A 24635-nucleotide genomic window follows, 5' to 3' on the forward strand; every position below is an offset into this window, starting at 1 on the left:
ACAGATCATCTTGTTAGCATTCGACAATCAGGAGAACTGGTAGGTCTAGCAAGAACTGGTAGGTCCTGAGCTTTAAAGGAGATCCGCAAGGGATATCTTTGCATTACTAGGAAGTTCAGAGCTTGAATGTCTGCTTTGTCTGTGTTATTAAAAATCCCACAAGTTTTGCAAAGGTGAGGTAGCTATCCTACATATTGAAGACATTCATAAAGACCTTGGTAATCATGTTTTGTCTCTATAAACAGCAAGTTTGTTTCTGAGTCACGTTTACTGCTTTTTATCCTAAACTGATTTCACCAGAAATCTACATCAGCACGAGCAAAGTGAATTTCTGTGCATGTAAGAAGTGGTTTCATGCTTGCGCTCCTTTTTTAGGCAAGAGCAAGTGACTTCTGTTTACTGGGAAACATAGTTGTCTGTGTTCTCGTTCGCTTGTGCTGCTGGAAGAGCGCAATGGAACTGGAAGCAGGGGAATTTTCAGCTGGCACTGCTCCTGCGAAGGCAGCTCCCACTTGTCCCTGCGGTAGAGAAGGACTGGCTAGAATAGGCTGCACATGGAGTTCCTCAAGAGCAGGAGCTTGCTGCCTCTGCTGCAAATTAAAATACCCTCTGTTCTCCACCCGGGCATCAGCACAGCGCAGGCCTGCCGGCGGAGCGATGGAGCTTTGGCCTCCCTCGGCATACGCAGGAGCGTGGTGAAGACTCGAAAGACCTGTGAGTTAGTTCCTCTTCAGGAGCCCGTGACGTGGCCTGGCGTATTCAGTGCGTAACCGTGGTCTGCATGACAGCGGGAGACCCACCTGGAGAAAAGTAAGAGAGGGCGAGCAGGCAGACAGTGGGGATCAACACCTGTCCAAAAGGAAAAAAAACCCAACAATTTGCCAAATTCTGCCCTGAGCGTACCTATGACCTGGTACTTGAAGTTCAAACCCATGATGCTAAAATCACTTAAGATTTGACCTTCTTGTTATATTGTGTTCTTTGTGTGGTGGAAATACGAAAACAACAGATAGTGCAGAGTAACTGGCTCACGAGACCCGTTCGTAGCCTTTTAGGTCTTGTTCAGTAACACACAAAGCCCTGGAGACTGAGGGGTGGAAAGGACCGAGGAGCGAGGCGATGCAAGCTGGCTCGCTCTGAGGGGAGGAAGGTTGGTAAGCACGAGCAGGAAGCGCGGCTGGCGCGGGCAGAGCCATTGCAAGGAAGACAACAGGTATGGCACAGGGACCACCAACGCAGCAGACAAAGGAAAGAAAATACCGCAGGAATAAAAGTGGAAAGGATGTTTTTGTAGCTACTGAGTTAGAAATCGATCTAAAAAGGCACACGGCTTCCCATAACTTCAGTTACCGACTTCTTGGCCGGAGGGGGTGGGGGGAATGCGCCTGCTACCTCAGAGACGAGCTAAATCCCCCCGCAAACCCAAGAGGAGACGCTGCCAGGAGTCGGGAAACACGAGGCGGCCAAACGCCCCTTCCCACGCTGCCCGCCCCGGGGGCGCTCGGGGAGAGCCCCCCGCACTGCCGGCAAGGTGTCGGGGCGGCCTCCCGGGCCTCGGCCGCCTCCGCCGGCGAGATATGCTCCCTCCCGCGGGAGGAGGCGGCGGCGGCGGCCGCGCAGGACCGCTGAGGCCCCGGCCGCAGCGCCCCCCTCGGCTCGGCTCGGCTCGGCTCGGCCCGGCTCGGCTCGGCTCGGCTCGGCCGGGCTGGCTTCCCCCTGCCGGGAGAGAAGGCGGCCTGGGGCAGGGCTGCGGCGGGAGCCCCCCCTCCGCCGCCCGGGGCATTCCCGCGCTCCGCCCTCAGCCCCCCCCGCCGCCCCGCTCCCCGTGCGGCCACCGGCTCAGCCGGCGTCTGGCCCGCCGCGGCCGCTAGGTGTCGCCGGCGCCCGGGCCTCCCCCGCGGCCCCTCCTGCGCCCCCGGCTGCCGGCGGGGCCGTCTCATCGCCAGGCTCCGCGCTGCAAGCGGGCGGAGGCGGCAGCCCGCAGCGGGGACGCGCAGCCCGGCTCTGCTCGCCCCTTCCCCGCGCAGCCCCCGCGGCCCGGCTCGGCTGACGCGAGGCCGCTCGGGCCGCTCTCGGTACCGCCGGCGGCCGGCTCCCGAGCACGGCCTGCGGCCGCTTTCCAGCGGCGGGGAGCCGCGGCAAGGCGAAGGCTGCGGCAGCGGCGGGGGGAGCAGCCATGTTGGAGCGGGGAATAAAGTGACTTTCCTCGGGGAGGGAGCGCGGCCGGCGGCCCGGCGGAGGCTCTCGGGGCAGCGAGGGGAGGGGGGGCTCGTCTCCCGGCGGCCGGACACCGCTCCTGGGCGGAGGAGGAGGGGAAGGCAAAGGGGGAGAGGAACCGCCCCGGTCCCGCGGAGCTCCGGCGCTGCTGGTGAGTTGCGACTGCTCATTGTCTCCCGGTCCCGGGGTGCGGGTCCGGCTCGCCGGGTTGGGGCCCGGCCCGCGGGGGCCGCAGCGGGCCCTCGGCCTGCGTGTGCGTGGGACGTCGCGGGGGGGGGGGGGGGGGAGGCGAAGACGCGGCCCTGGGGGAAGGGGGACGGTGGTGGGAGCCGGGGTGGGGCGGGGGGGGTGTCCCGGGAGAGGGCCGAGGGGCTGCTCGGGGAGCCCGCCGCGGCGGGGGCCGACGCCGGCAGGGCCGCTCCGCGCCTCCGGGCAGGGCCGGGCCGGGCCGGGGAGGGCTGCGGGGGATTTCCGCTGCCCGTTGGCGGCTGGGAGCGGCTCGGCGGGGCTGAGCCCCGGCTGCGGCGGGAGCCGAGGGAAGCCGGGCCTGAGGGGGGAGCCGGGGCTTGCAGCCCGTGGGCACCGCGGGGTTCTGTGGCGATCCCGTGTTCCCAGCCGCCCTCTCCCCGCCGCCCCCGCCGCTGCAGCCGAGGCTGCTGTCGCCTGACAGCCCTTCTCCTCGCAGCCTCCGCGCCTATGACACATTCGCTCCTATTGCAGGTCTCCCCCCCCCCGCACACCCAGAATATCTGGGCTTGCTGCGCCTGGCGTAGGGGTTTTTGTGCCCGGAGCCTGGAGTTCGTAGGTGACAGCACACGGGAGCGTTTGCTGACCCTGAACTTCTGCGAACTCCTCCCTCCCCTTCCTCTCTCGGATGTGTAATGGCTTAGGGCCGGTGAGGGCAAGATGGTTCTTCTCTCGCAAGGACGGGGGAAATTGGGTGCCGTTAGGTGTGTTTGATGTTTCATGGAAATTTACTGCGCCCGCCGGTTCCAGGACCGTGTTGAGAGGAGCGGAGTAGCTGCTGCGTTAGGGTGCTGACCTTGATCCCCTTTGTCTCCGTCTTCTGCAACAATTTCGGTGGCTGGCTGGAGTGGTGTTCAACTCCTCGCTGTCTTTGGCACCTGGCTAACGGCGGGTAGCAGTGTTACGGGTGTTCTGAGGGAAACAGGGTTGAGGTGTATCATAATCCAAACTAAATAATTCAGAAACCATCTGTTTCCTTGTGTTTTTTTAATTTCGGTGTATATATGTGTTTTTCTCTTTTTGTAATTTAACAGAAGATCAATAGGAATTTTTCTTGCAGCTATCATGGCATAGCTATGAGGAGAGGAAGCCTGGCTTGACATTCCCCCCCCCTTTTAATTGTATTAATTGAGCAGGAAGCAGGTGACCAAAGGTTAAATACTCAGAAGATGTGGGGCAGAAGAAAACATTTATGGAATTAGACTTAGTACCAAATTCAGGTTTGTTTTCGTATTAGAACTGGGTAAAAGTGAAGTAGGCAGTCTGGTATTTTATGTGCTGAAGATGTTAAATAAATTGCCATATTACTTTGTTCTAGGAATTCTGTATCCTCATACACAGGTCTTGTTATTTATATCTGCACTTTAATAAGTGATGTGAGAAAGACTTGTTTTGAATAATTAACACAAAGTAACAGATATGAAAACATGAAATCGTATGTTTGAAATGCACACTGAAAAATTTCCTTAAAAATTATGTATACTTGAAAGAACAAACTGAATTTACTTCTCCAACATAGAGAAACCATTATAATGTTAACTTGGCATTAAAAGGGCCACTTAATTTTGAAAGATGAAAGTGTCTTTTCTGATGGCGTTATTTAAATACTGCTTTGACAATAATAAGCCTGGCTTACAAAAATCTTTAGTAAGGATAACGCAGTGAAGTTCATACCTTGTGTTTGCATACTGTGTGGTGCAGCCGGTGTTTACCTGGGATGGAGCTCTACACAAATCAGTAGGTGGGGTCTGCCTACATCCATTCCGAAGAGTTTGCAAATTGGAGCCTGTGTTGTCTGAAGCAAATTACAGTTTGAAAGTGGAGACTCATTTATTTTAAGCTTGGCTAAGGATGCAGTGCATTAATTGATCATTTTAATATGTAAAATGCCACTAACATGTAGTAAAATACTTGATTTAGAATTGCAAATATAATTAGATTGAGAATAGCTGAAAACCAGAACAGGGCTGTGTTTTCCCCCTGAATGGCTCTGGCTTCAATTTCTGCCTACCACTACAGAGTGAAAATATGATACAGCTTCTGACATGGAAATGAAGATGTCCTGTGTGCCTGTGTTATTGTTACGATGTGAAGCTCTTACAGGAAAACTATGCAGAATTTTTTGAATGGCTTACTAACATGTAAACTCTTCTATTTTCTTAAATGACTACCTGCTGCCAGAAGAAACAAAAAGAAGGTTTCACTACTCTTAATAAGTTTTGTTCAATACAGTATATTCGAGTAGACCAACCTAAAAAGTGCGATCAGGAAAGGCTTTGTTGGGGACTGATTTAACAAACAGTCTGCATTAAAACCTTTCCGGGAATCTGCTCTTTACCTTCTTTTCACATTTAATAGAAGCCCTTGATATTTCATGTACTTTTCAGCTTTTATGTGTTGGACAAGAAATCTAATCAGCTGGTTTTTAAAAAGGCATATATACTAGTTGTGTCCTTAATGAATGCGTAACTTGGTGCGATGTGAAAATGGACAACATGAAGGCTAAAAATCAAACTCAATAATAATAAAGCTTTTCTACCGTAAACTCACTAGATGTTGCTTATAGTTCTAATGTTATGAGTATTTTAGGTTCTTAGCTGCATGCTTTTTAATGCTTTTTTATTTTTACAGCAAGCTCTGAATATGTGTCTGCTGAGGCAGCTGGACACCACTGTAATCAGTGGCACCTCAGAATTTGGTATAAAACACTGCTCCACAACTTTACCTTGTAAAATGCTTTTAAAATGCCAAATGTTTGCTTGACGGTTATGCTTCACATCTAAAGAACAAACTAAGCCAGTGTACCGCTAGTGATCATTGTCTTTTTTGCAATGCACGTACTTGTGTCAATGACTTTTTCCTTCTCAGTGTAAGAACTGCAGGGTTTTTTTGTGCCTGTTCATGTGCTGATGTAGATCATATATTACCTGGATGTTAGAGATAAAAGCATTTTATATTTAAATATTTTGATCACTAGACAGTATGAAGTCTTAAGATCAGGGGTTTTTTAAATAAACTTAGCAAATGTTTTCTGCTCTGCTGTGTATACGTTTTGTGGCCTAGTAACGTTTTTCCCCATTAAGCGGGGAAGAACAGATACTGCTTTGTCTAGAAATACTGGATTCCCAGAAATGCCAGCTAATGGCGTGGGATGCTTTTTTTTTCCTATGTGTTTTATGAAGAGTTGTGAGTTACTTTTGACAGCTTTCTCTGAAGTTAGTGCTTTTTTGACTTAATGAGTAGGTACAATTCTGTATCCAACACAAATCCATACATGCGAATTCTTAACTAACCTGATGGATGGCAGTTCTTCCAGAGTTGTTGGTTTCCTGAACTGCTTTTAGTGGTGATGTCAACTCTGGGGTTCACATCTGCAAGCAGCAGCTTAAACCTCAAGCATTGAGCCACGGATGTCGATAGTCACAAGGAATAAACAAAACTTGAATTTGAGCTAGTTTGCTGACTTGGAGCACAAGGGGGGGGGAGGGGCGGGGGAGGAGGAGTTCTCCAGTTCTGTGATCCAGTTATATGGAAATCAATAACATTAATGCATAGATCAGGTAATTTACATCAGACCAGCTTTTGATACATCAGTCCTCAGATAATCAGGCTTTTGCCACCTCTTGGAGATCGTTATACTCTATTTCTGACAGTATTATAAAATACCATAGACTCACTGATACTGGAAATCATCATAACTCTGTGTTTTCCTGGCATATTTTGGCTTTTGTGGTCTAGCACCTGTTTTTAAAGGATTAGAAATTTCTTTCAGTAGGGAGCATCAGATTATCACAGGGTGCTGTGTACAAGCACAAAGGTTGTAAGGAGAGAAAAAAGAAATGTGTGAGTAGCATCGTTAAAAATGCAGCAGCAGGAATAACTGTCAAATCACATTTTCATTTTTCATGTGGTAGGGCAGAATTAGACATAGTGATTTTAAGGAAAAGGAAAATAGCAACTATGTAACATTTTAAAATAAATGCTCAAAGGCTTCTGTGAATTTCAGGACAGTTTTCTGCTTGCTTACTTCTGTAATACCTGGAAAATACGGTAAGCTGGAGAACAGTTTTATCCTAGGTTTTGATGATGGCTTTTTTTCCCTTATTTTTTAATTTCTCTGCTCAGGAACAATGAGTTGTGCGTATATAATGATGAACGAGACTGTGTTATTATACCAGAACAAAGAAACTGTATGTCTTTCATTTGCACTCCTAGCTACAGTTCATGCCTGTCTTTATATTTTAGGTTGGACTCGCTAGGTATCTTGCGTAAGTGAATGTTACTCTGTGCCCTCTAATCATATTTCATTTAATTATAATTCTACCTCATAATTGTACTCCTTTCTCTGACTGCTTCTGTTTTCAAGGCTTGGTAGAGTTGCATGATAGTCTCTGATTTTTAACATCTGCACTTGGTCAGCTTCACTAAGGATGCTTGCATGCTTTCGGTTTGTGTTTAAGTTGGCAGGATCACGACTTTCTGTGCTCAGTGGACTAGGGCGTTTTGCAGGCATGTAGCTGTACTGATACGCTTGTATCATAGTGAACTGCCATAACCTGCAGAGTCTTCTTTTAGAAATGTCTCTTTCCAAGTATTTCCGACTTCATACTCTTACCTTACTCATATGGAAGTATCATGATTTGTTTGCATTTTGTTCAGGTACGTGCAAGATATTTTATACAGCAATCGTTAAAGGTAGCATCTAATGAGGTTTACAGTAATGGGTGCTGTTTAGTGTTCACTGAGGTAAAGATCTTTGGGAAACAGGGATTACCAAGAATTATCAAAGAACATTATTTATCAGCAAACCCATTGTCCTGTAATTGGGAGAAAACTGAGTTAAAAAGTTACAGTGGCCTGTAGGACTAAAGAAGCCAGTTTACAGAAATGTGAAGAAGTTGAATTAAGTGAATATGATTGATAAGGGAAGCCAAAGACAGTGATGAGGAAAACCCATGCTGTCACAGACTATGACAATAAGGCAGAGTCTGTTTTAGGAGGAAAACAAATTTGTACAAAGCCATTAGCCTGTTACAAATGCTAAAGCAAATGTTAGGATTTAATGATTTTCAGAAGAGGTTGATGGTCATTAAATACTGCTATATACGGAAGTAAAACCAGGTGATAGTCATATGTGATGCTCTGAAACGCTTGCTAGGAGAACCTGAGGGTGTTAAGCAGCAGCCTCTGAAGTTGTGTGGCAAGAATTGTAGAAGTTGATAGGGCGCTTTCTGGAGCGTTAGTGCTGATCACGTTTTTCAGTGTATCTCAGAACATTGGGAAGTTGCGTAATTTTAGCACAACTTAAGGCTTCTTTCAGTGGTTTTAGAAGTTATGCATAGTAATGGATATTGCTTGAACATGAGTTTAGAGGGAATAACTGTTGTTCAGCATATATTTATAGAAGACTGATCTTGTGAAATTAACTTCTTGTTCTCTTGATAAGATGGAAAACTGTATGGTATAACAACGTTGATGTTGCAGACAGGCTTCTCTGAAACCTTTTACTCGTTTGTTATGTGACATTTTATTTAAGGAACTAAAATGATGAGATCAAGTGTCTGCATATGAAATGATTTAAAACCTGGCGGGTAATGCGAATCAAGTCATTAACTATAAATAGTTGCCATTACGTAACTGCATGTGATGAGGGCTCCTCATCGTCGAAGCACGATCGTGAAGGAGCAGTGGGAAACCTGCTCAGTGCCTGCTCTTGGGCATTGCCACTAATGAAGTGAAAGCCAGTGAAAATTGCTGGTTGTTTTTGTAGCTCACAGAAAATTGGGAAGACAATAGAGACTGCAAAATGGGTCATTAGCGCAGGGTGGATGCTTGGAAAAATGGCAGTTTCTGGATTGTTTACTTGATGTGGTGTTTTATATCAGGCTTTAAAAGACTGAATGCAGTATATTAACTTATTAAATACATAAGTGAAATTTTGTAACTCAATGAAATTATAAGCAGCTATTAATATTAGCTTCGTTTGGGAATTTATTATGTAAAGCTTTAGAATAGGTTTTCACGTATGATACAGAACAGATTATGTTTTGATCTGCATTCAGTTTTAAAAGATATTAATAACATAATATTATACAATAGGAGATGAATCAGTTATGAAGTAATAGATTACATTTTATTATATTTCCACCAGTTTTCTGTGTATCTTGAAGCAAAGTTGAATTTCTAAATGTAGAATTCATAAACATTCTGTGTAGGCCAAAGAAAGTTGTGGTCATATGTATGTTTAACTGGGGGAAATGAAAAGCCATTTTTTTAGTCTGACCTTAGTTTATTGCCAGAGCAGCTTCTTCTCCTCTTTCTCTCTTCGTCAAGATCTGGTTGTCATAAGCAGCAGTAGAGTATTTACATGTGCAAGAGGCTTGTTTCCTTCTTAAGTACTATTCAGTCTTAAAGCTCTGTCATAAATGTCTTGCTAAATTGTTTAAGTGTCTGCTTGTAAAATGTGAAACTATTTCATAATTTGCCTTATTTATGCTTGCTCTAAAACTAAATATAAAACTTTAATCTTCCTGTGGGAGACTAAGCTTGGGCTGGTGCTGCCTGTGAATAACTTTGTTGCTCCACAAACAGTTTAAACTGACGTAACTTTGGGACTGTTGCTTAAAGCTGTGGTTGCTTTCCCCTTTGCTGGCTGCTGCTCTCATCCCCATGCTCCTGCCTTTGTACCAGCTTTTGTGACCGTTGGACTATGTCAAGGAACTGATGAGGGTTAAAACAGGTATTTGGGTTCAACTTCACTTTTGTTTTTACACGTAAATAATAGTCACTTTCTACAGAATCAGTGGAAAAACAACAGTTTGTATTTATTTATTTTTTTAAAATATCCTGAGCAGATGGGAGGGGAAACTTCCTGTCGTACAGAGAGGAAAGGAGGTCCTCAGCTGCTAAATATAACAGACATATGTGCTGAATTGAAGTCTTTTAATAATGATGTGCAAAACAGCAGCTCGGAAACTTATTTTGGTACTGAACAAGAAGGGACAGTGGGGAAATAATTACTGATAAATCTTATTAAATATATTCTTAATTTTAAATATGAGTACATCTTTGAGGTGGGAGTTACGAAAATAGTATTTTTGGGGTGGAAATTGTTAGTGTTGGAGGAAAGAAATCTAAGGAAGCTGAAAATATTTTTTTCCTTGAAAATAATATTTTAAAACTGAACTAAATAAGCTGAAATTGAGCTATGGTGGGAGTTTATTTTTTTTTTTAGTAGACAACAATTAAAAAAAAATCAGTTAATAACTGTAGTGGTCATATGTTAAAGGGGTCCAGTAGGGGAGTTGTGCAGGGTCCTTGTTTTTTCTGAAGAGGTGGTCACCTCAGGAGAGACAAGATGAGATCTTTGGCTTTATTGAAGCTACAGTTTGGATGTAAATCGCTGAAATTTACACCCAGTGTTCTAGAGAATGATGTCATGTACAATGCTCAGATAAAGGAATTTCAGAGGTAATTCCAGAAGTTTAAGATTCTACCTAATATTTCATTACCTTTCTCAATATGTTTCAGTAAGCTATGGCAAAGCAGCAAAATATTTTGAAGCTTATGCTACTTACCTTCAGGATTAAACAAGATAAACAGCTTACAGTGTTCCCATTTGCACAAGTCACAGTATTTTTAAACCTTCTGCTTATAATTCTAGGTTGTTTGTCAGGGAATGCAGTTAACCTAAATGTTTTATTGTACCTTGTTTCTGATTCATCTCAATATAATTCTCAAAAGCAAAATGCTTGATCCATAAGCCAAAAAAATACCTTTAAAATATGCTTACACAGAAGAAGGCCTCTTGTTATTAAGCACACTCCTTCTCTTTCTGGACAGCACAGGAGAAACAACATGGTGGTGTATAGTAATTAGTTTGCTCAGTAGGTGTATGCTTTTCTTCTGGAGTTATACAACTTCACTATTTCAGGAACAATACCAAGTAGATTATGTGTTCTGAAGGTATGGAGTTGATACACTTTGGTAGTAAGCTTGGTTACTGCATTTTAAAATGTGTTTGGTTATATTTTGTGTATAAAATCCAAAGTGTTGAGTGTTGTTAACAGTGTTCTGAACCTGCTTCCTTTAAAATGGACTTTTTTTTTTCTTTTGGTGGTCTTACATAATAGGAGTTGTGGTTTCCTGGTATTTTTGAATATTTCTGGTAGTGGAAGAAGTAGGCATTAGTTGAAGGATTTAAGTCCTAAGTTGTTTGTCATTGTTAAAAATTATTTTGGGGATGACTGGATTGCTAGTGAGGATTTGCACTTGTAGCGGCATCTTAACAAAATACCTACATTCTTTTTAATCATCTTTTTCTAGGAGTGGGTAGGTAAAACCTGGATTTTTTTTCAACAAAGAAGTTATTTGTGTCTGAAATACGAATTGTGCCAGGTTGACTGATTTGGGTTTTGCTTTTTTTTTTTTTAAGATGCTCATCTCTAATCAGTAGAGAGAAACAGGTTCAGAGAATAATCCAAGGACATTAATACAGAGCTGCCTCTCTTTCCACACTTACCTTGCAGGGAGCCCATCACAGTCATTGTTTTTGTATTACAACATTACAGTTTGAGCTGAATTAAGAGCTTGCTTCAGAATAATTTTTGCTGCATCAGTAAACTGAATCGGTTTCCACTGCTATCTGGAAAGTACTGGGGGGAAGGGAAAGGGCAGGAATTGCATGGTTGACAGTGAAGAAGGAAGAGAGGGTGGCTGAGGGAGGGAGCCAAGCATTTTCTTACCGGTTGTGAGAAACTGTTACTTGACCCCAGAACCGGTATGAAACTTTCTCCTAAGTGCCTTAGGTCCCTAAAGATGAACAGTGGGAACCCCCCCCACCCCGCAGTTTATGTGATTGGGTCTGTATTATGTAAGCAAGAAAATGTGCAGAGTTTTCTTTATTCCTCCCTTCCACTTGCAGCTGTTTAGCATGAATTAAAATTTCAGTCATGTGAGTAGTAGTGATAGTTTATTTTAATATTGAAATAGGTTGTTGAATGATGTTTTTATTTTGTGTCTCGTGGCAGTTTCAGAAGCAAGGACAAATAAAAATTACCTGTGTTTTTGTGTTATGAGAACCTGGTTCTTAGAATATATATGCTCCATGATAAAATAAGCCTAGTGAAGGTTTGAGCATATGCTACACCTACAGTTGATGTTTATTATTGACTTTTTTACATTACACGGCATGAAGTTTGTTGTAAATTTACATCTTTACGTGATTGGATTTTCATATCTGCTCTTGGTAACTGAAATTGTATCAGAGTTTGTTTTTTGGTTTTGCTTAGAAGATAGGATAAAAAGTCCGTGTTTTACTTGTGTATGGAGAATTACTTGCTTGGGTTGGTTGACATTATTTGCCAAGTTTTATGCTAGTTTAGATAACCTGTTGAAGATGTTAGTTTAGGATATAACTGCAACAGGTTTTGTGTAGTGACACTGGCCGTTTTTATGGAAAGTAGTGCATCACTAAAGTAGTGTGCAGGGATGGATTATGTCGATTTTTCATTGCTTAACTTGAGACTTGTTTAAGATACTAATATTCAGGGTGCGAGTGCTGAGGGTGTTTTGAAAATCAGCCTTAACGGTGTCAGCTGCAGAGATGTGTGAACAGAAGTAGTACTCTGACAGTGTCTGAAAACCTACTGGTATAGATTCTGGTAAACATTTCTAAGAAACAACTGGAGGAGAAGCGAAGATGGTGTATCTGTAAAAAACTGATGAGCCAGCTTTATGCTAACACAGTAGGGTAGCTTTCCCTTTTCTATGACTTGGTAGTATCATCCTCTCAGTCCTTTTATACCAGTGTAAATGAATCTGTCCTGGACTATTTAACCTACATTAATGCCATACGTCTCAGTCTAGATAGTTAATTGCACTGGTGCCTTGTCTGTCCGTACGTCAGGCAGAGCGCATATGTAACCTCACTGCTTCCAGACAGGCCTGAGACACAGACTTGGGAAGCAGTCCTGTTGACTATTTCCTACAGCGAATATTCTCTCTTAACTTTATTGGGTATACAGAGCTTCCAGGAGTAGACTATCAAAAAAGAAAAAAAGCTCTTTGTCACTCGAGGAGGAAAAAAACCTCAAACCTCTGATAAAGCACAGGAAGCAAAATTGTTGACAGAGAAAATTCCTTTTCCGTATAGTCACTTTTATGAGAAGAGCCACACCCCACAGGTAATATATTTAACTGCTAGTGGATTCTAGCGACGTAATAGAATTTTTTTCCCTTGTATTCAGAGGTTTAAAAGGGATAAAGAAAATTATGTGGGTTAATATCCTTTCAAAGTTATTTGTGGTAGTTGCCACGTTATTTGTGTTATCTTCTAGTTTAAACATATTTATCTCTGTCGCATATGTTTACAGTGGTCCTTTCATCTTGGTTAACTCTTGACAAAGCTCCTTCCACAGTGTGCACGAGCCTTGCTTTTTCTCCTTGGTAGTAATATTATTACAGTTAGATTGAGTTGTCATGGCTCCTTGTGATAACGGCTAGGAAGCTTTTTGATTAAGCAGCCTGAAATACAGAAGACCTGCACCCTGCCTTACAGCATAGAGGCGAACTTTTGTTTTTAATAGTAATGTGTGTTTGTTCTCCTTGGATGAGTAGCTTTGCTGTGTTTTTGAACCAAACATAGAGTTAGCAGTGGTTTTGTTGTTAGCCAAAGGGGCAAATTTGGGTGCCAGAAGTGAGGGAAGGAGCATGTAGCTAGGACCAAAGGAGAGCTTTACAGGTAGGGCATGGTATTCTGCCACACTACATCCGGAATCGGGTATTACTGGAGTCTGTTCTTGTGAAATATTGGGAATCTGATGGGTTTTTTGTTTTTCTTTCGTTTTTAAGCCAGAGGAAGGCCTGGGGGTTGTCTTAGGGCTTTGCTGTCTGTGCTGTCAACAATATTTTGATCTATAAAGTCAGACATCTGTGTTTATGTAGTGAAACACTGTGTATGTAAATCTGCTCTTAGATCCCTGTACTGCAGGTTTTGAGAGATGCTGTGTACAATATTATTCAATATACATGCGGATTATGTGTTCTAAGGATAATTAAACGTTTTGAACTGTAGTGGGCCATAGGGATGTATCCAGGTATCCTTTTTTTTTTTTAATTCCAGTCATGAAATGCTGTACATTAAATAATGTAGAAAATGCTAGAGGTGATTACTGGATGGTGCTGTTCATTGCTCTCAAACACACACTCTGCAGCATCAAAAGTTTCATGACAGAGGAGATTGTATTGAAGCTAAGAAATGTTTTGGGTGTCCTTATGTGTTGTCTTGTAGTGATAGTAGTTTAATCTTATCCATAGTTCCGACACAATTTTTTATTGACCAGTCTTTCTATGGAACACAGTTTGCTGCTCCTCTGTACCCGTGAGTGGAGTGCTGGTCTCAGAATCATGCTATGAAATGCCTTGTACTACCTTTTTACTACGTTTGTTTTTTGGGGTTTTTTTTTAGATGCCTTGAAGTTTTAAGTGTATGAAAGATACCGGGAATTCCATTAATAACGTTTACACTTCTACAGGCAAAAAGCAGCTTTTCTCCTTCATTTCCAGTGTAGTTTTGTTATCTTTTTTGTCCATCAGTGTTTTGGGAAGTGCTGTGTTTCCTAAAAAATGTCGGTAGGGAACATCACAAGAGGCATGCTATGTTGTTGAACATTTTTATAAGCTTGAATATTTGCAGCTTATCTGATTTTTGTCCTTGTCTTTTTTAGTAATTTAGATGCTTCCAGAAGTGATTAATACTGAATTTGAATTTTAGGCTTTTTTTAAATTGAATTTTAGAGATATATATATATATATATATATATATAAATTTGTTTTTTTTAGGAGCCCTTAGAATAATTTTTATCTGCCTTGCTCATCAGATGGCAAAGCTGATGTTTTTGGTGTTACTTCAAGTATCCAAGACCACTGAGTGGCAAAGTTAGGCATAGGATCTTATTCTCAGCCTAGGTTTTCCTTGCTCTTTTCTCTTTCGTACATATGTCGTGCAGATATTTGTTTACTCAAGTAGTTCCATGAGATTAGCTGTAAGAATTTGAGTTGCTGTAATAAAGATTGAAACTTGTAGCTTCTGATCTCTGAAGTTTTGGCTTATTTCTTTGTTTGATTTATTTTGATTCATTTTGAATGGATACTGATGTTTCAGTATACAATAGTACAATACTTAGGGCTATCCATTTTTCTACGGTATGACACAATGTATAACATGGGCTTTAATTTTTTTCATAGATGCTGTTTGGAGCTCTGCTGGTGTGTATACTTTTAATAGTATTGATTAAGGATGGAGTCTTCCTCTGAAAATTATGTATTTAAGTTTAAAATTGATTATTTGTATTTCTTCCACCTTACATAATTTCCTAGAATGCGAAAGCTATGTTTGAAAACAATAGAGGATGGCCCTGTAGAATGACGTAATTCTGTGATGTTCGGAAACAGGACTTAGAAGACAGCCTATCTGTTATATTGAAGTTCTTTTAAATGTTGGGTTTTGTTTTAGAAGTGGTATGCAATCTAACTCTAAATTCAAATAAAAAAGAGAAAACATAATCTATATTAAATGTTACTTCAATTCACAGAAAATAGAGAGGCAGCTGATGGGTAGAAGGACTTTAGGACCTTGTAGAAAATGGAAGGTATTTAGGATTGTAATAAGCATTAGGAGGCTTTCTGTAGCGTAGGCCTTTGTATATTTTGTTTAAGAGATCTGGAAGTAACGTTAATAAGCGTGACCTATTTTTAGATTTAGTTTGTCTTTTGGACTATTGAAAATCCTGCTTACAATGTATTTGGAACCGTTTTTACTTGAAAGATGCAGTGAAAGTTTCAGATCTTTCTTTAGTGAAACATTCATATATTGAGAGGAGGAAATGAAAATCGCAATTTTCTGGCTGGGTGAAATTTGTGTATAGCAAATGAGATGTAAAGAAATGCAACCACATTTTATTCACACATGCAAGAGCATGTTCTGTAAGCAATTTCTGCAGTTGCCTGTGTTGCGCACTTCATGATTAGTTAATGTACATTAGGCATGTTATAAATGCATGTCTGGCATATCAGAATATGATTTATACTCTGTAAATCATAAATACTTTATTCAGTATTTTCACTGCTCATTACACAGAATTGTCTAGCAGCACTTCAGAGAGTAAATGAATTCTCTTAAGACCTAAATGCTGTCATCAGCAATAGCTACGTGTTTACATTCTTGACTGCATGGGCTGTACATGGACCACTTTTTGAAATAATCCACTGTGCGAATAAAGAATACTCAGGCCTTTGTCATGCTGAAGTAGAAGCTTAATACAAACACTAAATCAATTAAAAATACTGTTCTTTTCTGATAGTGAAACTGTCTTTCAAATTTAGACATCCTGTCTCAAAACAGCAGTAGTCATTTAGTAGGGTTAAAAGAGAAAGTTGCTTTTTAACAGCTCTTTGTAATTATTCATAGTTGTTTATTTTAAAGGGGGAAATCAACTTTATATGAAATGGTGTACAAAATGCTAAAATTAATCTGATCTGTAGCATGTGATGCACTGTTTATCAAAATGAGGCACTGTGATTTAGGATCGTTTAATGAAAATAACTTCAAGGTGTTTTTAATTATACAGCCAGATCACCATAAATAATTTGAATTAAAAACAAAGTTTGAGGCTTTTTTACAAAAGGTTGTGCCTCTCTAGGAGTACAGGTAGCTGGGAGTGGCATTCCCGTCCCAGGGAGTGTAAGGCTGACAAGGGTCAGGGTATGGCGGGGACCGGGCTCTTCGTAGCCTGGCTGTGCCAGGGAGAGTGACGTGGCCACCATTGCTCCCCTTCTGGTGTCTCTAGCAGATGCATTCTTTAATGATGAAATCAGCTTGCTACCTCAGAGCTCAGAAGAGCATCTTAAATTGCTGCATGAATCCTCTTCTTTGTAAGAGCAATATTTGATAAATTCCCTTGTTCTCATTCTTGTCTGTATTCTCACTGACTTGGTCATTTGGTCTTCCTAGTCACGAGACATACACTATAGAAAAACGTAATGTTGGTACCAAGATAAAGGTTTCTGTCTTTCGGGAAGAGATTAGGTTGAGAATATTGTGAGCTACGGGGGAATGAACATTCTTTTGTAGGGTGAATATTTTGCCTTTTTGTGCCATATCTGTTTTAAGGATCAAAAGAAGTTGCAGTTTAAGAATAAAAAAGCTTTGAAGTGAATATGTATTTACTGTCACCTCCAAAAGTCATTACTGACTAGATTATATGTCAATATGGATGGGATCCTTTTGTGGTAAGATGTTTCCTTAGTTAACTCTACCTGTCCATATAAATGCTAGTAAATCTGTGTGTTTTTCTGACATTTGTTTTTCATTCATTGAGTTGTAATGCGAGGCACAATGAAAAATTTTGCTTTGATACTCTAAAAAGGGTTCTTGAACTGAGGATTTGTGCCTGGAATTATCCCCTCCTGCTCTACAGATCCAGTGGAAAAACTGGTTGTAAGCCAGCTCTGGTGGCACTGGTAAATATCTTTATATATAAAGTCTGGATAGATTCCTGTGTGTTCAGTACCAGACTGTTCTGAGGCTGAACCAGCTTGAGTAAATTCTTTTCTTCTGCTGTTGCACTGTACATAAGGTCGAAAATAAAGGCAGGCTTTTGAGAAAGTGAACTGGAAGTGGTCGTGCATAACACTAACTCCACTTGCTTTAGCCTTGGCCCCATGCTGTGTTTTCCATGCAACGTGGTGGTCATGAGGCTGGAGTAGAAAGATGGTCCTTTCCATCGCCTGGTGCTCCAGGACAGCTTTCCTGCTCTGCAGACTTTACAAAAGGAGGATTCCCACAATAGATCTGCAAACAGGGTGGTAAATGCATGGTGCTTTTCTCTCTGGGTGGTAGCTTAATTTAATGCCATTCAGAGGAGGTCATGATTAGTCATCTCTTTCTCTTACCTCTGTTATTTGCTGTGAAGCTATCTGCTGTATGTGCTCGTTGACCTAAGCATTAAAGTGTTGAACTGCTGTTCATCAAGCATGTATGTTCCAAAAAATCGCACATTTTCAGTTTGTCCTCCAAGATGGTCTGCAAAATATGTGTCATGTTTACATAATGAAAGGACATGGCTAGGTCTTTCAGTTGATTTGGTGACTAAATTAGGTAATTCTCACAGAGGATACTTTGACCCTGGTCATAAATTAAGTGATCACATGAAACCTCTTCATTCCAAGCCTAATTAATAAGAAACATTTATTCTATGCTTACCTCTGATATCCTCATCGTGTTTTACTAAGTGTCAGTAAGGATAACACATAATTAAAACATTTCGAACAGTTTCTCAAGTATCATAATAAATTGTGAAACAAACGATGTCAATTCTGTAAGTCATAACATAACAAGCTGCTTTTTGAGCTTATTGTGCTGTCTTAAGGAAATACATTCAATAAGATTTTATGCTGGTGGTTTGCAAAATGTGAACTGCAGTAGAAATGAAGTTTGAGAAGAAGTTTGAGTAGTAGATAGATGATAGTGTTTTGATAGTAGTAGAAAGACTTTGATCCTTATTTCTGCCATTATTTTATTGTGAAGACTTAGTGTTTGAGTATGAAGGGTTCAGCATAGTACTTAAAACTGGATACATTTTTGCTACATTTGAGAATGGAAAGTTTAGCAAAGCTTCTGGCTAGTATGAAAGGGAGTATCTGTTTTGATCTTTGCCTCCCCTTATTTTTTTTGATGTCCAGTTTGCCCTGTATTACTGTAGAGACGATGCATGATGTGGAGTATGTTTCAGGTATTCAGAAATAATCAGATCTGGCTTAAAAAGTGTACTTGGCCTGTGCTTATACCAACTGCATTGGGATGCCACATGTAAGTAGCTTAGTTTAATAGTCTTTAGATTCCAGTTTGCTTTTTCTCTCAAAAGCTCTGTTCTTTCTACCAAATAAAAGAGTTTAGTTTGACCTACTCTATTGTGATGTTTTACATCACCTTGCTGGGATACACGAGCCTTTAAAAGGCTAATTTTCTTTATATTGGAATTTCTAGTCAGCTAAAAGTCTCTTCTGCTTGGCTTTCTCACTTGTCTCTCATGCTGTTCTGTTTGAATGGTAAGCAAGAACTAACCTAGTATGGAAAAAAGCAGGACACCTGATTTACGTAACTGTTGTAATAGATTTGTGCAACATGCAGAGAGTATGCGTAGCATGAATAGGCTTAAAAAGTGTTGGTCCCAACCTTTCTTTCTTTTGTAAATCAGATTTCAATGTTTACCATACAAATTTAATGATATATTGATTTTTTTTTTCAAAGATATATTTTAATTTTATTAGCCCTGTAGATAGGATATTGTTTAATGGGATGATAGAGATTTTTATTGTGGGGTCTGGTTAGAGTGATGAGAAGTGTGGAAGATGGATGTGGGAAAAAGGACAACTCGCACAGAGTCAGGATGCCACAGGGATGTATGTCTGACATTCAGCGTGTGAACGCTGCTTTTTTTTCCCTCTGTCTAATGTAGGACAATTAGTAAATTTCATGCTAATTTAAAAATCTTTCAAATGCAAAATTTAGAGCTTTTCTAGCAGGTTGTCAGGTAGTTGTATATTTAGTCACTTCAACTCAGAAGTTAAATGTGCAAATATGTTAATTTGTTCCTTGTTGAAGGGAGAACGTGCTCTTCAGGCATCACTTTTATCAGGTGCAGTATAAATGTGTTGGCATGATTCCTGTTCTCTACATGAGTTTAAGAACTTGTAGGTGTGTTTGCGTGTTCAGGTTTTTGGTGGGGATTTTTTGTTATTGGGCTTTTTGTTTTGTTTTTGTTTTTTCATAATCTCTTAACATTTCGTGAAGCGCTTCAAGCTTATTCCGGGTACAGACTGATTCTTGGGAAGATAGTTAATCTGTACCTACAGAATTTATGTTGCATGTGGGAAGCATGTGATCTTTGTTAAGGAGCTGATTAGAGTTCATGGCAGCATGTCGCAGGGAATCAGGTGTTGGGAAAAGAGGTACCTCCATGCTTGGTTTGTTCTGGATTTGCCTTGGTAATGTTTGAATGCCTTGGCTTTTTTTCTGTCAAAATGTCATTACTTGGATCTTTCCCAATGTTTTTGTTCAAGTGATAGGAAACAGAAGGGAAGGAACTAATTGGTATGAGTCTGGAAAACATGCTCTGAATACACGTACAAGCATTTGTGCTTGCTTATCCAGATTTTCGGCATGTGAGATGTGTGACAGCAGAAGCATCGTTCTGGGAATGTAGTTAGAGCTCTTGGGGAGTCCAAAATGTATTTTCATCCTTAGTGCCGCTGAAGGAAAGTGTGGGTATTTCTCTTCTTATTCAGATTCTTTTAAATTCTTGCCTTATAATGAAGAGCTTGTCTCACGAATTCATTAGTAATTGCTACCTCCTACCATCCCTTTTGTCAGTGGGGGGTAGGATTTCCTCCTACACGCGGGAAAAAAGAAGAGAAAATTAGATAGTGATAGAGGCTAAAGTTAAAAGAAATTTGGGAAGAAATAGGCCTGGTTAATCTCTAATTCTGTAAGTCAGCTATTCTTTCATTAGATTTTAGGTGAAAAAAGCATTCTTTTCTTGATAGTGGTATCTTTAGGGCGCAGGGCAACACTGACATTGCTGGGCAAAGAATATTTCCACATAGGTCATCTGCTTGTACTTGAACTAGCTAGCGTGTATTGATGTTACACATTTGATTAAGGCATTTCTAAGTGGAAAGCGATCTGCAGTTCAGAAACAGTTGCCTCGTGATACCCTGGTTGCCTCATAGCAAGAGGCCAAGGCACTTTTAAAACTTAGTAAAAACCTAAGCTATGAAAGCTTATAATTCTGTTTGTGCTTCAGCATATCGTGAGGACAGTATAGGTAGCAACACTTCAGACAAAAACATGAGAGGAAGTAGTTTGTCACAACTCTAATGTGGTGGCTTGCGTGTCTATTTTGTTGTCTCAGCTTCTGTCTGGCAGTCACAGCAGCAGCGATACCTGAGCTGGCTATAATGTAATTGGTTTGTATACTGCTACCGACAGCAGCAGTTTGTTGGAATTAGTTACAAAAAATCTTTTAAAACTCTGTATGAAGTCTTGCAGTCACCTCCCTCCATGACTTGTAGCTTTTTATTCCCTGCAGGTTAAAAATAATTCCCTTTCGCTCTTCCACGTTCCACTTAACTTCAGTGTTCGGCGACTGGAATAAATGTTTTTCAACAATTCCTCTGTTTCTCAGTCTGTGATTGCAAGTGATCAGTGAATGCTTATTTCCACCTTGGCCCAAGAGTTTGGCTACACAATTTGAAAATACGATCTAAATAAGCAGAATAAAAATAGTCTGTGTCGTGCTGAAGTTGAGATGTTTGCTGAGGCTGTGTGAGGCAGGAGCATGTTTGGAAACAGTCTGGTTTGTTGGATTGTCATCACCTGTTGTCATGTAAAGAGTTTTCAAAACTAAAGTGAAAGTATTTCACTGTCAGTACTGAAATACGCAATAGCAAAATGTTTTATGGGAAATAATATTTGACACTCCTTGTAATATTCCTTTCCCTCTGGTGTTGTCATGCTGGTAGTTTTTTTTTCTCGTGGGGGTAGACAGCTTATACCTTCCTTACGTGTTCAGAGAAGTATGTGAGCTGAAGTGGTCACGATCTTTGTTTGAATCATCAATAAGAGTTATGTTATAAAATAGGTTATGTGGCATTACTGACACTTTATTCGACTGAACTAGAAAATTGCTTGCAACATCTTGCATTTAGACCAAGCCTTCTTTTTTTTTTCCCACATCTGGAAAGTCAGGTGGTTGACTTTCAGGAAGTCACTTTTGCCTTTTTTCTGCTTTATTTCTTTAATAGCTTGATTTCACCTGTTCCGCAGACAACAGACGTCCACAAGCATGATGACCGTTAGCACTAATTGACTTTCATATTGTTAATCTGATGCCAAGATTAAGATACAAGTTCATATGGAAAAGACAAATAATACTCATTAAAATAGAGAGGGGAAAAAAAAGCAATGTATTTTTAAGTGTGAAGAATATGAAGTTTATTTGTTTAGTTTCAGACAACTCCTAAGATTTTTAAGGTTGAGGGGTCACATTAATACATTTATGTTGATTCTCCAGGTAATATAATAGAGAAGTATTGATTCTTGGGGATCAGTACTTGGGGTGAATATTTTGATGGTTGATACAGAAATTGATTCAGTATTTCAGAATGCTGTTGATGTGCAAATTATAGAGTATAGCCTGAAAAGCTAAAGCAAATGTGATCTTTATTTTTCAAAGGACTTGATTGTGTATATCTTTGCTATGATCCCTGTTCATTTCTTCAGCTTTTTTTTTTCACTTGACTCAAGTTTGGGAACTTCAGAAAAATGGTGTGATTTCTTACGCATTTCTTACGTATCCTGAAAAGGATAGGATTTCCTACGTAATTCACTCAGCATCTCTCAACATTAAAAATAGATCTGTGAAATTCTTTCAATTTTTTGGCAATTCCTCATTGTAAACGTGCAATGTTGGATATTTTAATTTCTAATAAAAATTGCAGCTGATGTTTAAACACACTTTAGCCTAGCTTGAAAGTGGAAATTTTTAAAATCAATACTAGAAGAGGAAGAAATCAGTATTAAAAATATTTGTCAAGATTTCAGCCTTGTAGTAGGTCTTTTCTGATGCTTTCGGTAGAAGCCTCAGGCCCAAAGTACTATTTTTTTCTTTAGATTTCAAATCTTCATTGTAGCTTTGCTTATTTGGCTCTGTGTGTGTCTTTACATGCAGAAAGCTGACCTTCGGCAGAGCAGGAGAACTTATGTCTCGCTTTATGTAGTGCAATCAAGAATAAGCTGTGACACACATGAGTAAACTGAAGAGCAGAAATGCATCTTAAAGTACACTTATATAAAGAGAATATTTTCAAATTGGCTTAGTGCTGTGGATTCTGTAAAGGCACTCTCATATGGTCTTGTAAACACGTGCAGTTAAAAACCAAGATGGTCTTATCTTAAGCATGAGACTTTGGATTCTGTGGAGATCATGGAGGGTTGAGAGACTAAATCTGTTGTCAGTGCTTTTTATTATTTTGTGTGAAAGGTTTGCAGGTTATTTACTGGGGGTTTTTTGTTGTTTTTACTTCAGAGCCAGATTCAACTTGCATGCAGTTTGCAAGAGCTTTCACGTTTTCCTTGCTTAGTGCTTTTATTAAGAAAAAAAAAAAGAAGAGTGAAAAAAGGAGAGAGGAAGATAGACACATGCACAAAAGAATCCTTCTACCTCTAAGGCATACTCAGGATTCTGAAAATGCTTTTCTGAGTGGTGTCCATCATGATGGAAACTGGATCAGACCAGAAGCAACTGTAAAATGCATTTGCTTCCATCCATTGTTAGAATATCAAGATGTGAATTTCTAAATATGGCTTTAGTATTTGATTATACTATTATGTAAGATAAAATAATCATAGATTAGATAATGGGGAAAAAGATGCAAAAATGGATTTTGAAGTCACATTCATATGTTATGCTTTGATGCCAGGATTTTTGTTGCATTTGTAGTAAGGTAAACTGTCCTGATAATCATTAAGAAAAATGGGTATATTTCTGTAGTATTGACTTACTGACCACTTTTTACTGTCCCTTGTTGGTTTTGATGCTTGCCTATTGTGAAAGTGTTTCATGTTTCAGCTCCTTGAAAACTTTTCATCCCAGCATTGAATCCAAATTTGTCTACTGCACGACTTAAATGATCCCTACAGAGAACTGAAGATTGTGACATACATTTCCCTACAGCAAATCTTTCTTTGAAGATGAGTATATAAGTATATTGTTTACATTATTTTCTTTCCAGAAGTACTGTTTTTGATTACATACTTTTTAACAGTAGCCATGCAAATACAATGAAGGAAGTTGTGATTTTTTTCAAGTTCATGTTAATATTGTTCTTGCTAAATTTATTCACTTGGGGCAAACTGGTGAGACTATGCACCTTCAGCGATGGAAGCATCAAGTAGCTGGTTAATATGAGTGTCTGTATCTCTATGTATTTTTTCCATTCTATTAGATATCTATTCTTTAGCCATACCTGCTCTTACATGTAGTCAAATACTGCAAATGTTTTAAATAACTGTACCTTCAGTGATAATATGTTTATTCCCATGCGGTCTGTTTTTGTGTCTTGCTGTTCACTAAAGTGAAAATAGTTAAAAAAAAGTTAAGTATTGAGGAAACAAACAGAAAAATCAACACTAATCGCCATATAGCCTTTAACTGTAGCATATAGCATTTTCATAGTAAAGAAGAATCTCCCAAGAAATCAATTCTGTCATTAATATTTAGGCTTAAGGATGTTCTGTTGTACAGCTGCTAGTGTATTTCCCTTATTTTAAGAATTTTAAAAAGATTGTTACAGGTGAGTAGTTTATTGTATTGGAAATTTTAGTTGTGATTGCTTCAAAACCAGATATGAATATGCATTGTGACAACTCTGAATTATGTAAAATATCAAACCTTCTTGTCAAATTGGCTGAGTCACCTATTTCTCTCAACTTTCCTTATTTTTTGAAACAGCTATGCAGAGTACAAGATAATTAGAAATAATAGCACACTTCAGTATTTTCACTTGAATAGTTTCAGCTGCCTGAAATTTAAATTGGCCATCTAGGCTAAGGGGCTGAACACAGATGGCAGAGTAATGGCTGGCTAGTGATCTACTTCATAGTTGAAAGGACTGCCTTAGTTTTATGGGCAAGGAAATACAGTTTTAAAAACATGGACTAGAACAATTTAAATTTTTTGGAGCAAGCTGTATTCTGTACTACAGGAGCAGTAGAATACATGATATTAAAACTGAAGTAATAACTTTTCCGTGGTTTGTCTTTGCTTTAAGATAAATCTGATTTGATAAAAACAGTAAATTTTTTTGCAGCACATTGAAAATGTTAGCTAGACTATGTAAGTAAAGTTTGTGTACTGCTCTGTTTCTTATTGTGTGTAACAGTTGTCATTTTGTCATTTGTTTTTATGCTAGTGTCCTCACGTATATCATGGCATGTGTCTTTTGCTGTTTCTGAAAGGAGAGAAATTGTTGTTAAGTTTACCTGCGGGGGATGAGTTACAATTCATTCTGTTAAAGAACCATTTTGAATATTACCTCATTTCTGAATAAAA

At 40.1% G+C, this 24635-nt stretch overlaps 1 protein-coding gene across 3 annotated transcripts in view; it reads left to right on the forward strand.

Annotated features, from left to right (window-relative positions):
* Positions 1 to 1958: 1958 nt before the first annotated feature.
* The window catches only part of CDK17 (cyclin dependent kinase 17), a 95880-nt gene continuing 73203 nt past the window's right edge, over positions 1959 to 24635 (forward strand). Inside the window, exon 1 of one of the 3 annotated variants that reach the window (XM_075428000.1) lies at positions 1959 to 2368. The gene's annotated coding sequence lies outside the window, so the exon portion shown is untranslated. The remainder of the gene's footprint in view (positions 2369 to 24635) is intronic. The other 2 variants (XM_075428003.1, XM_075428001.1) reach the window with 2 other exon arrangements.

Source organism: Opisthocomus hoazin, chromosome 8 (assembly GCF_030867145.1).
Source record: "Opisthocomus hoazin isolate bOpiHoa1 chromosome 8, bOpiHoa1.hap1, whole genome shotgun sequence".
NCBI lineage: Eukaryota > Metazoa > Chordata > Aves > Opisthocomiformes > Opisthocomidae > Opisthocomus > Opisthocomus hoazin.